The sequence below is a fragment of the Callithrix jacchus genome, chromosome 9 (assembly GCF_049354715.1).
Source record: "Callithrix jacchus isolate 240 chromosome 9, calJac240_pri, whole genome shotgun sequence".
Taxonomy (NCBI): Eukaryota; Metazoa; Chordata; class Mammalia; order Primates; family Cebidae; genus Callithrix; species Callithrix jacchus.
In genome coordinates this window covers 114,756,753-114,779,164 of record NC_133510.1, presented here as the reverse complement: position 1 = coordinate 114,779,164, position 22,412 = coordinate 114,756,753, and the positions used below count along the sequence as shown (strand labels likewise).

The 22,412-nt window shown below is 41.8% G+C and overlaps 1 protein-coding gene and 1 pseudogene across 12 annotated transcripts in view; one reads left to right on the top strand and one right to left on the bottom strand.

Annotated features, from left to right (window-relative positions):
• The window catches only part of TMEM116 (transmembrane protein 116), a 213,908-nt gene that overhangs the window by 158,961 nt on the left and 32,535 nt on the right, over positions 1-22,412 (top strand). The window lies entirely within an intron of this gene.
• On the bottom strand, positions 10,745-13,501 carry LOC100389567 (disintegrin and metalloproteinase domain-containing protein 1-like; annotated as a pseudogene).

The window sequence follows — 22,412 nt, the reverse complement described above, 5'->3', positions numbered from 1 at the left end:
AAAGCAGTTGGTTAATATTTTTAATTCTAATTTTTGTGGGTACTTAGTAGATGTACATATTTATGGGGTACGTAAGATGGTTTGATACAGGTGTGCAAATGTATAATTATCTCATTATGCAGAATGGGATATCTGTCCCCTCAAGCATTTATCCTTTGTGTTGTAAACAATCCAGTTATACTCTTAGTTACTTTTAAATGTACAATTAAATTATAACTGACTATACTCACCCTGTTGTGCTATCAAATAGTAGGCCTTATTCATTCTTTATATATTTTTTGTACTCATTAACCATCCCTACTTCCCCCCACCTCCAGCTACCCTTCCCAGCCTCTGGTAGCTATCTTTCTATTTTCTATCTCCAAGAGTTCAATTGTTTTAACTTTTAGGTTCCACAAATAAGTGAGAATGTATGGTGTATGTGTCTTTCTGTGCCTGGCTTATTTTGTTTAACATAATGATCTCCAGTTCCATCCATGTTATTGCAAATGCTAGGATCTCATTCATTTTTATGGCCAAAAAATACCCTGTTGTGTACATGTACTGCGGTCTCAACTTCTGGGGCTCAGGTGATTCTCCCACCTCAGCCTCCCAAGTAGCTAGGACTGTAGGCACGTGCCACCACTCCTGGCTAATTTTTTGTATTTTTACAGAGAGAGGTTTTTGCCATGTTTCCCAGGCTGGTCTGAAACTCCTGCACTCAAGCAATTAACCCATCTCAGTCACCCAAAATGCTGGGATTACAGGCATGAGCCACTGCACCCAGCCCACATTTTCTTTATTCATCTGTTGATGGACATTTAGGTTGCATCGAAATCTTGGCTATTATGAACAGTGATGGAACAAACATAGGACTGCAGCAGGGATCTCTTCAATATACTGATTTCCTTACTTTCCTGTATATACCTCAGAGTGAGATTCCTGAGTCATATGGTAGCTCTAGTTTTAGTTCTTTGAGGAACCTCCATGCTGTTCTCCATAGTGGTTGTACTAATTTACATTTCCACCAGCAGTGTAGAAGGGCTCCTTTTCTCCACATCCTAGCCAGTATTTGTTATTACCTGTCTTTTGGATATAAGCCATTTTAACTGGGATGAGATGATGTCTTATTGTAGTTTTGATTTGCATTTCTCTGATGATTAGTGAACAGTCACTTTTTCATATGCATTTTTGCCATCTGTGTGTCTTTTTTTGAGAAATGTCTGTTCAAATCTCTTGCCTATTTGATCAAATTATAAGAGTTTTTCCTATGGAGTGTTTGAGTTTCTTATATACCCTGGTTATTAACCTTTGTCAGGTGGATAGTTTGCAAATGTTTTCTCCTGTTCTACGGGTTGTGTCTTCACTTTGTTGATTGTTTCCTTTGGTCGGCAGAAGCTTCTTCACTTGATGTGATCCCATTTGTCCATTTTCACTTTGGTTGCCTGTGTTTGTAGGATATTACTCAAGAAGTTTTTGCCCAGAACAATGTCCTGGTTATTTTCCCCCATGTTTTCTTGTAGTTGTTTCATAGTTTATTGTCTTAGGTTTAAGTGTTTAATCCATTTTTATTTGATTTTTGTATATAGCAAGAGATAGGGGTCTAGTTTCAGTCTTCTGCATATGGATATCCAGTGTTCCCAGTACCATCTATTGAAGAGACTGTCTCTCCCTGTTCTTGGCACTTTTGTCTAAAATTAGTTCACTAGGTGTGTGAATTTTTTTCTGGGTTCTCTATTCTGTTCCATTGGTCAGTGTATCTGTTTTTATGCCAGTATCATGCTGGTTTGGTTGCTATAGCTCTATAATATAATTTGAAGTCAGATAATGTGATTCTTTCAGATATATTCTTTTTGCTTAGGATAGCTTTGGCTATTCTGGGTCTTTTATGGTTCCATAGAAATTTTAGTATTTGTTTTTCTATTTCTGTGAAGAATGTCATTGGTATTTTGATAGAGATTGCATTGAATCTGTAGATTGCTTTGGGTAGTGTGGACATTTTAACAATGTTGATTCTTCCAATCCCTGAACACGGAATATCTTTCCATTTTTTGGTGTCCTCTTCAATTTCTTTCATCAGTGTTTTATAGTTTTTATTACAGAGATCTTTCACTTCTTCTTTTTTTTTTTTTTTTTTTTTTTGAGATGGAGTTTCAGTCTTGTTACCCAGGCTGGAGTGCAATGGCATGATCTCAGCTCACTGCAACCTCCGCCTCCTGGGTTCAGGCAATTCTCCTGCCTCAGCCTCCTGAGTAGCTGGGATTACAGACACGCACCACCATGCCCAGCTAAGTTTTTGTATTTTCAGTAGAGATGGGGTTTCACCATGTTAACCAGGATGGTCTCGATCTCTTGACCTCGTGATCCACCCGCCTTGGCCTCCCAAAGTGCTGGGATTACAGGCGTGAGCCATCACGCCTGACCTTTCACTTCTTTAGTTACGTTATTTCTAGGTATGTAATTTTCTTTGCGGCTCTTAAAAATGAGATTACTTTTTTATATATTTTTTTCAGATTATTCACTATTGCATATAGAAATGCTTCTGATTTTTTATGTTGATTTCATATCCTACAACTTTACTGAATTTATCAGTTTTAATAGTTTTTTGTGGAGCCTTGAGGTTTTTCCAGATACAAGATCATATCATCTGCAAACAAGGATAATTTGACTTTTTCCTTTCCATTTTGGATGCCCTTTATTTCTTTCTCTTGTCTGATTGCTCTAGCTAGGACTTCCATCACAATATTGAATAACATTGATGAAAGAGGGCATTCTTGTCATGTTCCAGATCTTAGAGGAAAGGTTTCCAGTTTTTCCTCATTCAGTATGATACTAGCTGTAGGTCTGTGATATATGGCTTTTATTATGTTGAGGTATGTTCCATCTATACCTAGTTTTTTGATAAGAGTTCTTATCATGAAGGTATGCTGAACTTTACCAAATGCTTTTTCAGCATCTATTGAAATGACTAGATGGATTTTGTCCTTCATTCTGTTGATACAATGTATCACATTGATTGATTTACATATGTTGAACCATCCTCACATCCCAGGGATTATTAAAAATAAATAATCTTTTTAATGTATTGTTGAATTAAATTTGCTAGTAATTTGTTGAGGATTTTTATGAGATATTCATCAGAGATGTCTGATATCTGATATTCATTACAGACCAGTGCCTGTAGTTTCCTTCCTTCCTACCTTCCCTTCCTGTCTTCCTTTCTGCCTACCTTCCCCTTCTCTCTCTCTTTTTCTTCCTTTCTTCTTTCTTTCTTTTTCTTGATGTGTCTTTGTCTGGTTTTGGCATCAGGATGATATTGGCCTTGTAGAATGAGTTTGGAAGTATCCCTTCCTCCTCTATAGTTTGAGTAGGATTGTATTAGGTCTTCTTTAAATGTTCCGTAGAATTTAGCAGTGAAGCCATTGGGTCCCAGGCTTTTCTTTTTCTTTTTTGAGATGGAGTTTCACTCTTATTGCCCAGCCTGGAGTGCAGTGGCACTATCTTGGTTCACTGCAACCTCCACCTCCCAGGTTCAAGCAATTCTCCTGCCTCAGCCTCCCAAGTAGCTGGGATTACAGGCACACACCACCATATCCAGCTAATTTTTTGTAGTTTTAGTAGAGACAAGGTTTCACCATGTTGATCAGCCTGGTCTTGAACTCCTAACCTCAGGTGATCCACCTCCCTTGGCCTCCCAAAGTGCTGAGATTAGAGGCATGAGCCACCATGCCTAGTCCTAGGTTATTCCTTACAGGGAGACTTTTTATTACGGCTCCAATCTTGTTACTTTTTATTGGCATGCTCAGGTTTTGAATTTCTTCATGGCTCAATCTTGGTAAGGAATTTGTCAATTTATTCTAGATTTTCCAATTTATTGTAATGTAGTTGCTCATAGTAGACACTAATAATCCTTTGAATTTCTATAGTGTCGGTTGTAAAGTTTCCTTTTACATCTCTGATTTTATTTATTTGGGACTTCTCTCTTTTTTTCTTAGTCCCATCGGAAGTTTGTCAATTTTTTTTAACTTTTCAAAAAACCAACTTTTTGTTTCATTGATCTTTTATATTATTTTCTTTATTTTAATTTTATTTATTTTTTCTCTGATCTTTATTATTTCTTCTTCTTCTTCTTTTTTTTAAGACAGAGTCTCACTCTGTCACCCAGGCTAGAGTACAGTGGCACACTCTTGGCTCACTACAACCTCTTGAATCATGAGATTCAAGCGATTCTCATGTCTCAGCCTCCCGAGTACCTGGAATTACAGGCAGGTGCCACCACATCTGGCTAATTTTTGTACTTTTAGTAGAGACAAGGTTTCACCATGTTACTCAGGTTGGTCTTGAACTCCTTGGCTCAAGTGATCCACCCGCCTTGGCCTCCCAAAGTGCTGGGATTACAGGCATGAGCCACCGTACCAGGCCTATTATTTCTTTTCTTCTACTAATTTTGACTTTGGTTTGCCCTTGCTTTTCTAGTTCTTTAAGTTGCATCATTAGTTTTTTTAATTTGAAGTTTTTTTCTTTTATGATGCAAACACTTGTCTAGCTATAAACTTCACTCTTAGTATTGCTTTTGCTATATCCCATAGGTTTTGGTATGCTGTGTTTCCATTATCATTTACTTAAAGAAGTTTTTCAGTTTCCTTCTTAATTTCCTCATTGACCTACTAGTCATTCAGGAACATTTCCATATATTTGTGTAGTTTCCAGAATTCCTCTTGTTATTAATTTCTAGTTTTATTCCATTGTGGCAAGAGAAGATGCTTAATATTGTTTCAGTTTTTTGAATGTCTTAAGACTTGTTTTGTGACCTAACATATGATCATCCTTTAGAATGATCCATGTGCTGAGGAAAAGAACATATACTCTGTAACCATTAGATGAAATGTTCTGCAAATATCTCTTAGATCCATTTGGTCTGTAGTGGAAATTAAGTCTGATGTTTCTTTGTTGACTTTCTATCTGGAAAATCAGAGTCTCCAGCTATTATTGTATTGGAGTCTATCTCTCTCTTTAGCTATAATAATATCTGCTTTATATATCTGGGTATTCTGGTATTGGCTGCATATATACTTAAAACTGTTATATCCTCTTGCTGAATTGACCCCTTTATCATTATATAGTGTCCTTCTTTGTGTCTTCTTAATTTTTTTGTCTTGAAATCTGTTTTGTCTAATACAAGTATAGCTACTCCTGCCCTTTTTTAGTTTCCATTGGCATGGAATATCTTTTTCCATCTCTTTATTTTCAGTTTGTTTGTGTCTTTATAGGTGAAGTATGTTTCGTGTAGGCAAAAAAAATCAATGTGTCTTCCTTTCTTTTTACCCATTCAGCCATTCCATGTCTTTTTATTAGAGAATTTAGTCCATTTACATTCAGTGTTATCATTGATAAGTAAGGACTTACTTCTTCCATTTTGTTATCTGTTTTCTGCTGGTTTTGAGGTCTTCTTTTCCTTCTTTATTTCCTTACTGTCTTCTTTTATTGGTAAAGGTGCTTTTCTCTGATAATATAATTTAGTTTTTTGTGGCCAGGCATGGTGGCTCACACCTGTAATCCCAGCGTTTTGGGAGGCCGAGGTAAGGAGTTCGAGACCAGCCTGGTCAACATGGAGAAACCCTGTCTCTACTAGAAATAATAAAAATTAGCTGGGCATGGTGGCAGGTGCCTGTAATCCCAGCTATTTGGGAGGCTGAAGCAGGTGAATTGCTTGAACCTAGGAAGTGGAGATTGCAGTTAGCTGATATCACCACTGCACTGCAGCCTGGGTGACAGAGCATGACTCTGTCTCAAATAATAATAATACTTATTATTATATTATACAAGCAGAAAAGAGGATATATATAAAATATATAATAATATTTAGTTTCTTGCTTTTTATTTTTTGTGTATCGTATGTTTTTTGGTTTGAGGTTACTATGAGGCTCGCAAACACTATCTTATAACCCATTATTTTAAACTGATAACAATTTAACACTGTTTGTATAAACACAAGCAAAAAGAAAACTAATAAGAGCTCTACACCTTAACTTCATACCCCTGCTTTTTAACATTTTGTTGTTTCTGTTTATATTTTACTGTGCTATGTCTTGAAAAGTTGTTGTTATTATTTTTGATGGTATATTATTTATTCTTTCTACTTAAGATGAGAGTAGTTTATACACCACCATTAGAGTGTTGTAATATTCTGTGTTTTTTGGTATATTTACTATTACTGGTAAGTTTTTATACCTCAGGGCGATTACATATTGCTCATTAATATCCTTTTCCTTCTGATTGAAATACTCCCTTGAAAGCATTTCTTGTAGTACAGGCCTGGTATTGATGAAATCCCTCAGCTTTTGTTTGGGAAAGTAGTTCTCCTTCATATTTGAAGGATGTTTTCACTAGATATACTATTCTAGGGTAAAAGTTTTTTCCTTTGGAACTTTAAATATGTCATGCCACTCTCTTCTGGCCTTTAAGTTTTCCACTGAGAAGTCTGTGACCAGAAATATTGGAGCTCCACTGTATATTTTTTGTTTGCTCTCTTTCTTTCTTAAAAAAAATTGATTTTCCCAGCCCCAACCCCAGCAGTCCATGAGGCTGAGGAAGACTGTCCTGATTTGTTTGTTTTCTCTTTCTGTTTGTAGGATCCTTTATCCTTGATTTTGGGGAGTTTGAGTATTAAATACTTTGAGGTAGTGTTCTTTGGGTTAAATCTGCTTGGTGTTCTACAACCTTCTTGTAGTTGGATATTGATACCTCTCTCTAGGTCTGTTGTTATCCCTTTGAATAAACTTTACCCCTATCTCTTCCTCTGCCTCCTCTTTAAGGCCAAAAATTCAGATTTGCTCTTTTGAGACAATTTTCTAGATCCCGTAGGCATGCTTCCTTTTTTCTTTTTCTTTTTGCTTCCTTGGCTGTTTATTTCCAAATAGCCTGTCTTCAGATTTGCTAATTCTTTCCTCTGATTAAACAGTTCTGTTATTGAAAGGTTCTGATGCATTCTTCAAAGTGCCTATTGCATTTTCAGTCCAGAATTTCTGCTCGATTCTTTTCAATTATTTCAATCTCTTTGTTAAATTTATCTAATAGAATTCTGAACTTCTCTATGTTATCTCGAGTTTCTTTGAGTTTCCTCCAAGACAATTATTTTGAATTCTCTCTCTGAAAGGTCAGATATTTGTTTCTCCATGATTGGTCCCTGGTACTTTAGTTCATTTGATGAGGTCTTATTTTCTTGGATTGTCTGGATACTTGTAGATGTTTTTCTGTGTCTGGGCATTGAAGAGTTAGGTAATTATTGAAGTCTTTGCTGTCTGGGCTTGTTTATACCTATCCTTCTTGGAAGGCTTTCCAGGTATTTGTAAGGACTTAGGTGTTATAATCTAAGCTCTATCTGCTTTAGGGAGCATCCCAAGCCCAGTAATGCTGTGGTTCTTGCAGATTCATAGAGATACTGCCTTGATGGTCTTAGATAAGACCCAGAATAATCTGGATTGCCAGCCAGATGCCTGCTTTTGTTCTCTTCCCTTAATTTCTCTCAGACATACAGAGTCTCTATCTCTGTTCTGAGCCAACTGAAGCGGGGGTGCAGTGACACAAACACCCGTGTGGACACCACCACTATGACTGTATGGGTCAGACCTGAAGCCAGCACAGCACTGAGTCTTGCCTAAGGCCTGCTGTAACCACTCCCTGGCTACCTCCTATATTTACTCAAGGCCTTGGGGCTCTACAATCAGCAAGTGGCAAGGCCAGCCAGGCTTGTGTCCTTCCCTTCAGGGCATCGAGTTTCCCCAGGCCCTGGATAGGTCCAGATGAGCCAGGGACTAGATTTAAAAACCTTAGAAGTCTACCTGATGTTCTGTTGTACTGTGGCTGAGCTGGCACTCAAACCGCTAGGCAGACCTTCTCACTCTTCCTTTCCCTTTCCAAAGGCAGAGGAGACTTACCCTGTGGTCACCGCCACCATGGGCCCATGGGGAGTACTGCCAGACTACTGCGGAAGTTCCCTTAAGGCCCAAGGGCTCTTCAGTTACCTTGTGGTAAATGCTGTCTGGCCCAGGGCTCACCCTTTAGGGAACTGGGTTCCCCTCTGGCCCAGGGCAGGTCCAGAAATGCTGTCCAAGAGCCAAGTCCTGGAATTGGGGACCCCAGCTCACTTGGTACTCTACTCACCTGTGGCCAAGCTTGTACCTATGGTGTAAGAGAAAGTTCCATTTACTCTTCCCTCTGCTTTTCTCAAGTAGAAGGAGTCTTGCCCTATAACCACCACAGCTGGGAATGTGCTTAGTCTCACCTGAAGCCAGCAAATCTCAGACTCCCACCCAAAGCCCTGAATTTAGTGTCTGGGTATTGTTGCTGGTTATTCAGGGCCCAAGAGCTCTTTATTTAGCAGGTGATAAATGCTGCCAGGACTGGGTCTTTCCTTTCAAGGTAGCAGGTTCCCTTCTGGCCTAGGGAATGTCTAGTATTGTCATTCATAAGTTAGGGCCTGGAAAGGGGTCCCCAGAACTCTGACAAGTGCTCTATCTTGCTGTGGCTGAGCTGGTATCTAAGATATAAGACAAAGACCTTTCCAATCTTCGCTCTCCTCTCCTCAAGTGGAAGGAAGGGGAGTCTCTCACAACTGTGAGCTGTGCAGCCTGGAGTGAGGGGAAGGGTGATGCCCTTAGCCGACCCAGCTGGTTTCAAAGTAGGTCATGTCCCCATGCCTCCCACCCCCACCAAGTCCACTGTCTCAGGGCCAGTTCAGCACTAGGACTCACCTAGGTTTTGCAGTCCTTGTGTCCTAGACTGCCTTTCAAGTTTCTCTGGGGCCCCAGAGCACTTTAGCTCATGGTAGTGAGGCTTGCAGGAACTCAGGTTCTGGTGCTAGGATCTATCATGTCCCTCTGGCTAGGACTGGTTTAAGTGCTCCCTCTGTTGGCAGGTGTCAGCTGTGTTTGGTCCAGTTACCCTTTCTGAATTTTAGTTCTTAAGAGTGTGCTTTTTTTTGTGTATAGATAGTTGTCAGGTTGGTGTCCTTGCTTCAAGAAGGATGATTGGTGGAGCCTTCTATTCCACCATCCACCCTGCCTAGATACCATCTTTTTTTTTTTTTTTAAACATCCTGCCCAGGCCAGGCACAGTGGCTCACGCCTATGATCCCAGCACTTTGGGAGGCTGAGGCGGGTGGATTCCCAGAGTTCAGGAGTTCGAGACCAGCCTGGGCAACATGGTGAAACCCCGTCTCTACTAAAATACAAAAAATTAGCTGGGCGTGGCAGTGTACACCTGTAGTCTCAGCTACTCAGGAGGCTGAGGCAGGAGAATTGCAAGAACCCAGGAGGCAGAGGTTGCAGTGAGTCGAGATTGTGCCACTGTACTCCAGCCTAGGCAACAGAGCAAGACTACATCTCAAAAAAAAAAAAAAAAAAATCCTGCCCAAGTCACAAATATTGCCACAGTTGTGATGGTTGGATTTGATTAAATCATTTACTTGGTCAACATTTCTTGAGCATCTACAGTGAGCTGGGCCTACAAAACTGAATAATGATGCCAACTTGCCACTCCATGCTGTCAGGATGTAGTGGGAGAAAAGACAATTTAATCCATAGTGACTATACAGTGCAGTAGATTCATGATAGAGATCAGCATCCATTTGTAAGGCTTAGGTTTTATTAGAGGCACTGAAGAAACAACTTTGTTCTGGGCAATTAAGGACATGTCTTTCCCTCCACTTTTTTTTTTTAACTGAGGGAAAAGGCTCATAAGGCAGTAGATTCACTCATTCCTGGGAAGGGATGCAGGTCCCACCACTTACTGACTAGCTCCAGAGCAAACTCTTTAGTCTCTGTTTCCTCATGTACAAAATGGAGGTGAGGTTGGGAGGATTAAATTAAGACAATGAATGTAAAATGTTCAAGACCAGGCTGGCCAACATGGAGAAACCCCGTCTCTACTAAAAATTCAAAAATAAGCCAGGTGTGATGATGTGCACCTCTAATCCCAGCTACTTGGGAGGCTAAGGTAGGAGAATCGCTTGAACCCAGGAGGTGAAGGTTGCCGTGAACTGAGATCGCACCACTGCACTGCAGCCTGGGCAACAGAGTGAGACTCCATCTCAAAAAATAAAAAAAATAAAAAAGATAAAAAGCTAGCCTCAAAGAAAAAAAGTATTTTAGGTAAAAAGGGAGACAGAAGCATTTAGAAATATTGGGAAGTAATAAATCAAATATACATATATAATATTAAACATCTGCCAGATTTGGAAAACAGGGGACCTCAATGCTGACTTCTTAACCTACGTGCTATCAGGGTCTTCTACTTTGATATAGTCCCTCCCACAGAGCCCCAGAATAAAGTGGACTCAATAACTATACCATGTAGAACCTGAAGAGGTGTCTAATATGAATAGGGTTTATTTATTTTTGGATTTAAAAACTCCTTCTTTGATGAATGCACATTTACAGGGCAAGTTAGAACAACCAATCACATAAACAACTGTCTTCACATAATAGGTAGTTGTTTCTTAAAATGAAAATCCCTGAGATAGTAATAAATTCAGGTCCATATGATTCTGTATGTCAAACAACTTAAATAGAAGATAGCATGTCCTGAAAAAGTTTCTGATGACTAAAACAATTGGCCCAAAAATACAAGGACATTGATGTCCAAAGATGCATGTTAATGGTTCAAGTGAAATGTGAAAAAGCAAAAGGTACTAACATATTTATCATATTAAATGTAAATTTAATTACTAAAATGAATAATAAAAGTGGAAAAATTCTTCCTTCCACGTTAGTATATCTGAGTTAGAGCCACTAGGCCATCTATTTCCATTTCACCTTTGCTTCACGGAACCTCTCATTCCCACTCAGTACTTGAGGAGTTTGTTATACTTGGCTTAATCTCCCTGTTTCTAATCTTAGGAATCTGATTCATCCTCCTCTTCTTCCTCTTCTTCTTTTTCTTCTTCTTCCTTTCTTCTTCTTCTTCTTCTCCTTCTTCCTCCTCTTCTTTTTTTCTGGGGCCTCTTCTGCTGCTTCTGGCTTTATTTATGATGCCGGTGGAAGACCTTCTGCTGGGGCAGCCTCTGGTGATTTTTTAAACAAGCAGATCAAGCAAATAATTACACTTAATAATAGTATTATAAAAAGTATAATGAATGATAATATCATCATGTCTACAGCAAGATCTTGACCTCTGGAATGAGTCTTATTTTGATTTTCACCTTCTCCTGAAGGTATCTCACCTGGCTTTCTAGGACGGCCACTGTCCATACTACCTCCATTTCCTGCAGTAGCACAGTCGGGGGGCATGCCCTTCATTACAGTGGCAGTGCCCCAAATCATTGCAAACTCCATTCCCGTTAGACATTTTTTCTGGGTTGCAGGCAGACACCACTGGGGTTTTATCTGTGCAGGTGGAATTTAGGCAGACTTTGTTTGGTGCACAATAAGTACCATTGTACACATCTCCTTCATCAGGAATGTCAGTAGACACATAGGCATCCATGCTCCAACATGAGTCATCTCAATGAGGGACCTGAATCATTGTATGTTGGAGTTTGATTTGTGGTAAACTTCTAATTCCTGAACATATAAGTTTCCCACAAAATATATTATCAGATGAACACCGAACATATTGTGACCCAGCACTGGTAGGAATGCCACAGTTTCCAAACTGGTCCCCTTTGCTGTTGATTGAATTGTAACACTCCTGTGAGGCTGACTTTGCACCATATCCAAATACTTGTGTGTATTGATTATTAGGGTGCATACAGTGACCTTTAATACACTGGTAAATTTCATGACATTTTGAGCCATCTTGCTTATGCCTGTCGTTGGGGCATACTGCAGAGGTACCGTCACAAAATTCTGAGAGGTCACAGGAACCACTAGAAGGACGACAAGGATATCCCGTATGTTGAAATTTACACTTATGACAAAATGGGCCATCACTGCACTCTGCTTTCGCCTTCAGTTTACAGTTACCCTGAAAACATGGGTCATGCTGACATAGAGGACCGCAGGCACACTGCTCTGTGTCCTCCACCATGCCATTTCCACAGGTGGAATCCCTACACTTGCGGGCCCTGGGCCATGGCTTGTTAAATAGGCAGGCCCCTTTGTGTTCTCGAAGGAACTGGTAGAAGTAGTCAGAGCTGCAGTTGCTGAAGCCACTTTCTTTTGTGATATTTTCATGCATGAGGCAAAAATGCTTATCTTTACAAAAGCAGGCCAAGTGGTCGTGCTGAATACCCAGGTTGTGCCCGAGCTCATGGACCATGAGGGCTGTAAACAACAGCACATCTTCATGATGGAAGGATTCAACAGCTGCCGCAAAACCGCTTAAGCTGGCACCACTGAGAAAGGCCTGGCCCGTATTCTGTCCAGGATGATGCCCAACGATCATGTGGGCAACGTCATGCTTCGCACGACGGAAGAGCATCTCTTGTCTCCAGCGATTGAAATTCCTGAGTGTGACTTGCAAGTCCACTGCGACCTCTATTAGTTCCCTCTCGGTCCAGATCTCCATTCCAGCCAGCACCACCTCTGTGTTTATTCCCCTGGTGAAGCTGTTGGCCAGAGCAATGACATCCACTACTCTCTGGACCGTCTCATTGACGTTACTGCCCCACATCTGGAACCTCTGGTTGTTGACCACAACAAACATTTCCACGTACTTGGGGTGTGACCACAAGTAGGACAGCACCTGTCGATCATAAGGCTTCTTGCTCCCTTGTTGCCAGCTAGTGGACACCACATGGCTATCTGTGGGAGCGACACCGCAGGACACTCGTGCTTGATGTGCCATGGTATATAACACATGTTCAAACCGTCTTGAAGACTCCATGGGCTCAATGCTGTAAGATGTTTCCTCCTTGATCAAGATGCCCCTGAGACCTGCACAGGTGTTGACAGAAACAAAAGAACCTGACATTCCCTCTATGTAGCCTTCATAGTGGCAGTTGTGGGAGGTAAAAGGTGATTCTTGCCCCAGGATGCCATTGTGGTAACTGTAGACTGGAAAGTTATTCACAAAATGGCTTCTCTTTACCTTCAGGTGAATCAGGTGCTTCTGGCCTTCCATAAATAGCAAATAGGATGCCTTTTCCACTGGATCTTCACTTCCCCTGACCATTAGCCGCTTTGGGATGACTATTTCATAGGAAGAGTAATATACCGAGACCATGTCACAGTACGTGCTTGAGAGAAAAATTATCCCCAACAGCAACATGGTCCCCAACCTGACACATGAAAGACCTGGCACTAGCCTCAGCCTCACACTCTTCATCTGGGCAGCCCAGGTCTGAAGCACCCTCCTAGCCTCATACAAAACCACGTGGAGTTTCAGCAGAGAAGACAGGAAGGAGGCAAAGGCTCTCACTGAGACTGTCACTGACATGGCCCTAGGGAATCAGTTGATGATGCAACTTGCGTCCATGAGCAGCAGCTCTCCCTGACACGCAGACCCTCAGACACAGGTACTAGCCCCAGATCTGTGTTGGCTGCATAAAGCTTCTTTCACCTCTGAAAGACCCAGCTTTCTGGCCAGGTCTCTTCCTAGTCTTCTGGATCTATCTCATATCTTTCAGAAATTTTCCATTCTTGACGACTTTCTCTTTCAGCTTCAGCTTCAGTTCCCCTGGTTAAAGTCCTATTGACTTCATGGAGGGATGTATCACCAAAAAGACCAGAAAGTCTATAATGCAGGACTGTACTGTGCAAGAGGAAACAACATCTTCATGCCTTTCTCAACTGGCCTACATGGAACAACCCCTCCCCCGCCCCTACTGTTGTCCGTTGCTCAGCTAACTCCAAATGTTCCAGATCAGGGGACTTGGAGATCTCTCTGGTGGGCATACTCCACTGTCCATTTCCTCTCTTCTTAAATTCATGCTCTGAGCACATGAACATCTTTACCCAGGGTGCTCTTTTCTGCTCAGTGAGGCATTATAGATATGTGTGTCAGCATTTCAGGGGCCAGGCTGTTAGAAAATGCAAGTGAGGTGGCTACCCTGTGTCCCAACATAGACCCCAGTGGGCTGGTGACCTATGGTTAAGGCACAGTAGTCTCTTTTTTTGAGACTGAATTTCGCTTTTATTGGCCATGCTGGAGTGCAATGGTCCGTTCTCAGCTCACTGCAAACTCTACCTCCTAGGTACAAGCAATTCTCCTTTCTCAGTCTCCCAAGTAGCTGGAATTGCAGGCGCCCACCACCATGCCCGACTAATTTTTGTATTTTTAGTAGAGATGGGGTTTCATCATGTTGATCAGGCTTGTCTTGAACTACTGACCTCAAGCAATCCCCTTTCTCAGTCTCCCAAAGTTCTGGGATTATGGCCGTGAGTCACTACATCCGGACAGACCCATTTTTTAACATCATCAAAATTGAGTTTCCATATTCTGATTATAATACTGTCCAAAGGAGTACATGGGATATGCCAACAGAGTAGCTTTCTATTTTATGTTATTATCATAGCACCATTGGCTGTTACCTCCAGAACTACACTCTCCTACTGATAGCCTCACATATGGAGGTGCTAAGATTATTCTTCTGTATGTTGAAAGGTAGGTGTCCTAAAAGTCTCCCCTGTGTTAGAATATAATCTCTGTGCTGTCAGTGACCACCTCTATTTGTTCATCCTGATACCATCAGGCATGCAAGAGGCCTTGTCCAAGAGTAGAAGAAAAAGAATGATTTTTGAATGAATAAAGGGACTCCCGGGTATGAGTAGTACAGTGTGTCATCTGCTGTATGTTATTTGTACTTGTTGCATGCCTGCCCTGGTGGCTAAAAATGTCTTCAGGAAAACCCACACACTGATTTACCTGTACTGACTAATGGCACATTCATGATCTCCAAATTTACCCCCAGTGCCTTTTGCTGGTCAGCTCATTCTTCTAATTTCTTCTTGCATCATATTTCACTTAAAAAAAAAAAAAAAAAAAACAGAAGAAAATGTAGCCCCCAAATGAATCCACCTATATCATTCAACCTGTATGATTCATGGATGAATCATCCGTGGTCTGATCTAAGATGAATTCTTTCACTTGTGTATTAGATCTCCTTTCATTTCACTTTCTTATGAACTCCATGTGTATGATGGACCTTTCTCCTAATCTTAAAAATGTGTTTATCTATTGGATCAACCTCTTTATATGCTGTACTTTCTGAATGAAACCATTCCATTCAGACCATATCATTCTCCACTAACCATCCGAATCTTGTCTGTGTTTTCTAATGAATGGCTTTGAGAAAGAGAACATAATTGCACTCTGCATTATTCATCACCTATTGTCTGTTTTTACCATTTTAAATTTTGGAATATATTACATTCACTAAAAGGTGCATTTTTTTTTTTCAGACAATGTTTCACTCTTATTGCCCGGGCTAGACTGCAGTGGCGTGATCTCACTTGAGCTTCCCAGGTTGAAGTGATTCTCCTGAGTACCTGGGATTACAGGTGCCAGCTACCATGCCCAGCTAATTTTTGTGTTTTTAGTAGAGACAGGGTTTCACGATGTTGGCCAGGCAGGTCTTGAACTCCTGACCTCAGGCGATCCACCTGCCTCAGCCTCCCAGAGTGCTGGAATTACAGGTGTGAGCCACAGTGCCTGGCTGAAAAGTGCATTTGTAACATAAATGTAGACTTGGGGGAATTATGAAAAATAGAAAAGCTGTAAGCATAATTTTGTTAAAACAATCAATACTCTGAGCTCCACAGAATAAACAGACACCTATTTATAATTACAAATCCCTCCACTTGCAGATGTACCCAGGATGCTATCTTTATTATTATTATTATTATTATTATTATTATTATTGAGAGACAGGATCTTGCTCTGTCACCCAGGCTAAAGTGCAGTGGTGTGATCATGGCTTGCTGCACCCCTGAACTTCTGGGCTCAAGGAATCCTCCTGCGTCAGCCTCCAAGCACCAGGGAAGACAACTACATGCTACCATTCCTGAATAACATTTATTTTTTGAACTTTTTGTAGATTAACAGCTTCCTCACTATTTTTTGGTACTTTTACCTTCTAAATATGCAACGTATAACATGCAGCTTCATTTCACTGTGTTTAGAATTCATATGAATACATAAAAGTACAACTTCTTTTTTTTTTTTGAGACGGAGTTTCGCTCGTTACCCAGACTGGAGTGCAATGGCGCGATCTTGGCTCACCGCAACCTCCGCCTCCTGGGTTCAGGCAATTCTCCTGCCTTAGCCTCCTGAGTAGCTGGGAAAGTACAACTTTTTATAGGGCTTCTTTTATTCCATAGTTCACTTAAGTTGCCTCCATGTTATTGTGTGAAGCCAAAGTTGATTCCTCTTCATATCCCAACACTGGTATTTCTCTGTGTGAATCCCTTGTGACTCATGATCCTTTATCTGTTATCCTTTGCTTTGAGGGTGTATCATAAACACTGCCACTGTGAATATTATTGTCTATGTACCATGATGCAAGTGCATATAACCTTCTAGAATAGAAACCTAGAAGTAGATACTAGGTCATAGGGTAAGCAAAATTTCATTAAACTAGAATATAACAAACTACATTGCAAAACAGTGTGCTAGTTTGCATTCCAAAAGCAGATTGGGAATCTCTAATACTGCACATTCTCAATAATAACTGGTGCTGTGACTCTTAAATTTTACCAAGCCTAGGCTGGGTGCAGTGGCTCATGCCCATAATCCCAACACTTTGGGAGACCGAGGAGGACAGATCATGAGGTCAAGAGATCAAGATCATCCTGGCCAACATGGTGAAACCCCGTCTTTACTGAAAATACAAAAATTAGCTGGGCCTGGTGTTGCATGCTTGTAGTCCCAGCTACTCGGGAGGCTGAGGCAGAAGAATCACTTGAATTGGGAGGTGGAAGTTGCAGTGAGCCAAGATTGGACCACTGGACTCCAGCCTGGTGACAGAGCGATACTCCATCTCAGAGAAAAAAAAATTACCAAGCCTGTGATATGCAGTGACGTTCTTTTGTAGGTATGCATCTCATTTCTGTGAATACTAATCAGGATGGAGACTTTTTTTTTTTTTGATGGAGTCTCTTTCTGTTGCCCAGGCTTGAGTGGTGTGGTGCAATCTCGGCTCACTACAACCTCCATCTCCCAGGTTCCAGCGATTTTCCTGCCTCAGCCTTCTGAGTAGCTGGGGTGACAGGCATGTACCACCATGTCCAGCTAATTTTTTTTTCAATAGAGACAGGGCTTCACCAAGTTGGCCAGGCTGGTCTTGAACTCCTGACCTCAGGTGATCCACCTGCCTCGGCCTCCCAAAGTGCTGGGATTACAGGCGTAAGCCACCTTGCCTGGACCATCCTTTCTACTAATTCTAGTAGAATAAGGCTTGCATCCCTCTGCCCCCATCCAGCTCTACTACAGGTTACCAGTGAATAACTCCATTGTCAAATCACGTGATCAACCCTCAGTTCTGTCTTTATGCAGCCACCAACACTATTTGCTGAGGCAGGAGAATGGCTTGAGCCCAGGAAGTTGAGACCAGCCCCAGCAACATAGCGAGACCCCATTGAAAAAAAAAGTTAGTGTGACATGCCTTACATTTTTAAAGAATCACTCTACCTGCTGGGTGGACAGTAGGCTATAAGGGCAGTCGGAATGGAAGCAGAGGACCAGTTAAAGACTTGTGCCGTTGACTGGGAGGAAGTTGAAGGTGACTTGCACCACACTGGAGAGTGGGGTGAGATAAGAGGTCACTTTCTGGACATATGTTAACCATAGAGCCAAGAAGATTTCCTGCTTTCATGGGTTTGTCATGCAAATCCCTCCAAAAACACTCTTTTCATGTTTTTTTGCACAGAGCTCTCCTGTGGTGGTACTCTACCACACTGTGTCCAGTCTTTCTGTGTCCCGTCTCTCTCTGACTTATTTCCTGACGCTGCTGCCTTGTAGCAGCATCTACATGTGGGACACCCTAGAGCTAAGTCCTCACCCAGTCCTCGGATCCCTTCCCTTCTCTGGCTATAATCCCTCTCTAGGTAATGTCGACCAGTCCCCATGGCTTGAAGTGTCACTGATGCATAGACAGCTCTCAAATATGCATCTCTCGATCATGTCTGTCCTGAAATCCAGACCCAACCATCTTACTGAATAGCCGACATGCCTGCTCGGATGTTTAGCTGGCATCTCAAACTATCAGCACGTCCAACACCTGCTCTATCCAAACTCATCCCCATCTCAGTAAATGGCAACTCCGTTGTTGCAGTGTCTCTGGGCAAAGGCTCTGGAACCATCCTCCTCTGCTGCCTTTCTCTCACCGTCTACATCTGCTCTTTCAGCCAACCCTTTAGCTCTGTCACACAGTGTTTCCATATTCCAACCATTCTCAGAATACCGCTCCAACCACCTTCCTACAAGCTTCCGACATCTCCCACTTGGCAAGTCACAGGCACCGCTAAGCATTCTCAGCTCCTACAATGGATTGCCCATTGTGCTGTCCTGCCTTGTTCTCACAGAGTAGATGGAGTGCTCCTTCCACACGTCTCAGCTCATATCACTCCTGTGCTACAACCGTCTACGCTCACCATCTCCACTGCAATGAAAACACCATTCTCTACCAAGCCTTTACATGATCTCTCTCCACTCACAGCCCTCATCCACTACTCTTCACGCTGCCCACTCTGTCCAGAAGTGCCGACCCTCCTTGCTGTTCTTACATGCTGAGCAAGCTCCTGTCTCAGGACTGTCTGCTTAGAGTTCCTTCTCCCTGGCTTGTCCATCTGCGGATACCTGCAGAGCCTTCCCCCTCACTTTCTACACATCTCTCCTCAAATGACTCCTTATCAGACAGGACCCTGTGACCACTGTTTAATTTAGCACGCCACCCTAACATCACTCTCAATCCCCTTGCACTGCTCATTTTGCTTCGCTGCACATAGTAAAATCTGGCATATCGTGTAGTTACCTGATTATTGCTCACCTGCCCCAACTCGAGTTCGTAATTTTCATGGGAAGAGGTTTTGTCCTACTCACTGCCACATGCCACATGCCTAGAACTCTGTGTGAATAAAGACTCAATACAGAGTTGTGGAATCAGTGAATGAAAACATAGGAAGCTACAGCAGGTACAAACCTCTCTGTACAATGGCACTTCTTTCAGGGCCTGCAGTGGACCAATAGATCTCCCCTGGAGATTTGGATACGAAGCATAGAAGACAGGGTCAGAAGAGGCAGAAGATAAGGATTCTTGATTTGGTATCCAAGAAACAAGATTGCTTTAATGTCACTATGATCTTGAATGAAGCTCTGAGGGAAGCAGGAAAGTCCATGCCAGCCTCAGCTGTAACTGGGCCCAAAGGAGTGATTTCCAAGTTAACCAGACTTGCTCCTCACCCACAGAGATTAGCTGTATACTACCGGAGACAGAATATGGCTGCGAGTGACCACATGGTAGGTCAGAATGCCATATCAGGGAAATCCAGTATTATAAGTTGATGGCGATTAAATCTAACCATTGCTCAACAATGCACAAGTGATAATACAATCTTATATTCATCACGACATTCAATTTGAGATGCCATCAGCATTTAGCACCGGCTGTATGCCAGGCACTGCACTAGGTCACCTCACACACATTATCCAATTTAACCTCACAAATACTCTGTGAGAGGCATTCTTTGTGTGGCACCTTCTGAGGAGGAAACCCAGGTCTCAGGAAGTTCAGCTTTGTGTCTTAAGACCAAGAAATGGCCAGATGCCATGGCTCATGCCTGTAATCCCAGCACTTTGGGAGGCCGAGGCAGGTGTACTATGAGGTCAAGAAATTGAGACCATCCTGGCCATGCTGAAACCCCGTCTCTACTGAAATACAAAAAATTAGCCAGGCATGTTGGTGCGTGCCTGTAGTCCTAGCTACTCAGGAGGCTGAGGCAGGGGAATCTCTTGAACCCAGGAGATGGAGGTTGCAGTAAGCGAGATCATGCCACTGCACTCTAGCCTGGCTACAGAACAAGACTCCGTCTCAAAGAAAAAAAAAAAAAAAAGACGAAGCAGTGAGAACGTGACACCTGCTATTTAGGAATGTGGAACACAGAGGTCCCCTCAATCAGAACAAAGATTACCTTTTCCCTTTTAAAAAGGTTCGTTTTTGCTCTAAAAAAAAATCTCTTCCTGCTTGGATTTATTAGGCTAGCAAAAACACAAGATGCAGAACTGACATAGTTCTCGTGTTCTTAGTATCCAAGACAAGAAGGGAGCTCCTGGAGGGCTGAAGAAAGTGAAGAAAGGTGCCTCAAATCTTTTCTCTTGAGTTGTTTTGTAAAACATTTTTAGGTATTTACATTGGTTATAAACACGGCCAGTGTACTGAGTCTGATCCAAAGTTGTCTGCTCTTGTAAAAGCCCGTAAGATTAACAGGCTCTTATTTTAGGTGTATTAGTATAAAAACAGAAAACTTTCCATTCGAACCCTTCATAGTTGTGAGAGTTGATACACTTATGTAATTTTATTGCAGCGGTTTTCTTTTCTCCATAAAGAGATGCCTGAATGTCTGGAGCTTTTCATAAATCACAACACATCTATTACCTCAAAGTGGGGACCCGTTCTTACTTTTTTCAACCAAAGAATTAATTGGTGGTCTTTTCCTTTATCTTAGCATATTTATTTGTATCTCTGTCTATTTATAATGACATAAGTTATTCATGGAAATAGAAAGGATGGCTTTGGCTGGGTAAACAGAAAGGATGGCAATGGAGGACATGAGGGAGAGCTTTTTCTCCTGTTCCTTAGCACTGACACTATGCCTTTTTTATTTCTATTTTTCATGTGAAACTGTCTGTAACACCCAGCTCATGGCTGTTAGATCCACTATTGAAACTCTACTACCAGAAGTGTTGCCATTTAAGAGATTATTTTGTGTGTCTTGTACAGGGTTTTATTTCTGTTTCTCCTCTAAGGCATGAGTACACCTCCAGAATCGCGGTTCCGAGAATACATCTCTTGAATAAAGACATTTCTCACTCTCACAGTACCAACTGGAAATTTCACTTAATAAGGAAGCGTATATCCTCCCTATTGCCTAGAAAACAACCACCTGATGGTCTGTTTCAGACTGCCTCGTCTATAGGTTCAGTCTCACTTTCCATGAGTATCCTCAAACATACCCTGTTTCATATGGGAAAGAAAGTTGAGAAAGGTATGTGGGAGCAGTTTCAAGAGCCACACCGGGGCTGTGAGGGTTAAACTAAAAGGGGTAGGGAAGAGTAAGGTCATTCCCTGGAAATGAGACTATGATTGGAAGTCCAGAGTGGCAAATGGACATGGTATGTGATAACAACAGACATGTTAGGCATGCTGATAGGAGGAAATACTTGTTTTCAGAAGCCATAGGCCATAATGGTTGCGAACTGACAGGAGGGCCTAGTTGTCACTGTCCTTCAGTGTCACACTGAGTTTATATTTTCTACTGTAGATAAGGGACAAGCAGTTAAAGTTTCCAGACTCCAGATTGTGTTGAAAAATGTGTGTCTGAGGAATCTTAGTAAGGATATTAGAGAACACAATTAGATTATAGCAATGAAACAGATACGATGTGTCAGATATTTGGTCAATCATGATTCCACCTGTGATATTTTCCTTTGAAAATTTTTTTCTTGAGAGAGAGTCTTGCTTTGTAGCTCAAGCTGGAGTGCAGTGGTGCAGTCTCAGCTCACTGCACCCTCTACCTCTTGGGTTCAACTGATTCTTGTGCCTCAGCCACCTGAGTAGCTGGGATTACAGGTGTGCACCACCAAACCCAGCTAATTTTTTGTATTTTTAGTACAGACATGGTTTCACTGTGTTTTCCAGGCTGGTCTCAAACTCCTGGCCTCAAGTGATCTGCCCATAAAGTGCTAGGATTACAGGTGTGAGCCATGGCACCCGGCCCTCCTTTGAAAAATTTTAAAAAGTATTTCCTAACCATGGGAAGAGTCACCACGGCTTTGTCACTGACAAATTCCTCCCAACGCCTTGGTTATCCTCTATTAGTCCATTTTAAAACTACTATAAAGAACTACCTGAGCCTGGGTAATTTATGAAGAAAAGAGTTTTAATTGACCCACAGTTTCACAGGCTTGTCAAGAAGCACGACTGGGAGACCTCAGGCAATTTACAATCATGGTGCAAGATGAAGGGGAAGCAAGGACCTTCTTCACATGGTGGCAGGAGAGACAGAGAGCGAAGGGGGAAGTGTGACACAGTTTTGAACCATCAGATCTCATGAGAACTCACACTCTGTCAGAGAACAGCAAGGGGAAAATCTGCCCCCATGATCCAATTACCTCCCACCAGGCACCCCCCTAAATTCGACATGAGATTTGGATGGGGACACAAATCCAAACCATGTCACCCTCTTATACTTCATTCTGGCATGTCCTCCTTATGTAAGATTCAATTATCTTTATTAAACACCATAAGTAGTATTGGGTCTTTTTTTCCTATTCCCCTA